General features: G+C 42.3%; 1 pseudogene; it reads left to right on the top strand.

The window, feature by feature from the left end:
- The first annotated feature begins 1,437 nt into the window (after window positions 1–1,437).
- Window positions 1,438–1,829, top strand: LOC103584497 (annotated as a pseudogene).
- The last annotated feature ends 344 nt before the right edge of the window (window positions 1,830–2,173 follow it).

The raw sequence follows: 2,173 nt of genomic DNA on the forward strand, positions 1-2,173 counted from the left end.
CTGAGTCCATGCCGTAACATTTAAGCACTATTCTCAAACTGCTTGCTAAATATTATTCTAACAAACTCAATTATAGTGTTTTCCTGTACATAGTGGATTGAAGTAGTGCTTTGATGTAAATGTTTTGGACTAGAACAATTATTCTAATAGCAGCAGAATATATATGATGACAACCTCACAAAATATATATGATTTTCCTCACAGAAAAAAATGTAGTTGCAAAAATTTGAAAATCACCAAAATGTGTGGAACAAACATCTCCAATTAATTTAACCACTAATGAGGTCTTTCCAATAAACTAATGAGCATGCATGGTATTCACTATGTCTTCAGGAATAGTCTAAAATATGTTTTGAACACTTTATTTTTAAAGATAGGATTCATATAAAACCCTCAAATATATTATTTTGACATTGAATCTGAGCACAATATGTGTAAACACAGACAGAGTGTTGAATTGGGGAAAGAGTGAGAAATTGAGTCTTGGGTGTTACTCCCATCTCTGCTGAAAACTGTTACTATAACTTTGGCCAAAAATATGAGGGGACCTGAAATCATAAAAAAAGAACAACAAAAAAATGGAATTAAAAGATAAAAAATAAAAATACATAACATTATTTCTCAACATAAGTTCCATCAGGTTCAAGACACTTTTTTAAGTGACAATACCAGTCATTTAGTCCATCCCTAGAGAACTGAGAGTCCTTGGGAATTTAACTATGTTAATGCAGTCTTTTTTTATATTATTAACGGAAGAAAAATGGGTGCCTGTATTAGTCCATTTCTGTTGCTTATAACAAAATACTTGGAACTGGGTGATCTGTAGGTAAACAAAATTTATTGCTTACAGCTTCAGAAGCTGGCAAGTCCTAAGTCCAGGAAACACATCTGGTGAAGGCCTTGGTGATGGTGACAGTGACCCAGGGATCTCACAAGGCAGAATGGTGGAGCAGAGAGAGAGAGAGAGACTCATGTGCTCTCCTTTTAAAGCCCTCAGAACCACACCCATGACCGCCATTATTAATCCATTCAGTAGGGCGTGGTTTTCACAATCTGATCAGCTCTTCAAGGCCCTACCTTTATTACCATAATAGGATTTCTTACCCTCAATAGTTGCAGGGGGAACAGAGCTTCTAATATATGGACTTTGGCATACACAATTCAATCAATTAACAGAAGTGCCCTTCAATTTTTTTTTTTTTTTTTTTTTTTTTTTTTTATGATTAAAAAAAAAAAAAAAACAGGCATGTCAACCTATGAATAAAATTCTATTCTTTCAAAATGTCCAAAATGGGGCAAGTAAGAAGAAAGAAAACAACCCAAACAGTTCATCAAAAAATCTGCCAAATTAGGACTGTAATGCGGATACCTAAGGATTTCCCACCAAAACTCTGGTCAGAGGGTGGGGTGGCCCCATGCCTCAGACCCACCTTCGCCATGGGCAAGAAGCAGAAGGCCGAGTGGCGCTCGTTGTACGAGGATTACGCAGACAAGCCTTGGAGAAGCCTCTGAAGCTGGTCCTGAAGGTTGGGGACTGAACCCTCAGGGTCCGTGCATGACTCCAGTTACTTCAACGATAGGGCAGACCGTGAGCCAGAGAGGCACAGAGAGAAGAAAAAGAAGTCAGAGAAGGAGGAGCGTCTGGATGACGAGGAAGGGAGGAAGCGACAGGAGGAGAAGCGGAAGCGAGAGAGGGCGCACACGGGCTCGGAGGGCGAGGCTGGCGACCTCGACCCTGGAGGAAGCTGGAGGTGGAGCCGCCCCTTCGGCCCCTCCGCGCCTGCCGCATGCAGCCGCCGGGAGAGGGCGACCCGCTCAGCAGCTCCCGGGTAGTCACTGGCAATAAAACATCCCGTGGATTCTGGCACAATGAAAGAGAAAACTGTAGCTAATGAGTCCAAGTCAGTCGGAGAATGTAAGACAGATTTCAAACTGATGTGTGATAACGCCACGACGTACAACAGACCAGACACCGTGCAGTACAAGCTCACCAGGAAGACCCTTCATGCAGGCTTTAAGATGATGAGCAAATAGGCAGCTCTTCTGGGCAATGAAGATACAGCTGTTGAGGAACCCGTCCCTGAAGTTGTACCTGTACAAGTAGAAGCAGCCAAGAAGTGCAGAAAGCCAAGCACAGAAGTTCTCAGCTGCGTGTTTGAGCCTGAGGGAAACG

This window comes from Galeopterus variegatus, unplaced genomic scaffold (assembly GCF_000696425.1).
Source record: "Galeopterus variegatus unplaced genomic scaffold, G_variegatus-3.0.2 Scaffold61396, whole genome shotgun sequence".
NCBI classification, from domain to species: Eukaryota; Metazoa; Chordata; class Mammalia; order Dermoptera; family Cynocephalidae; genus Galeopterus; species Galeopterus variegatus.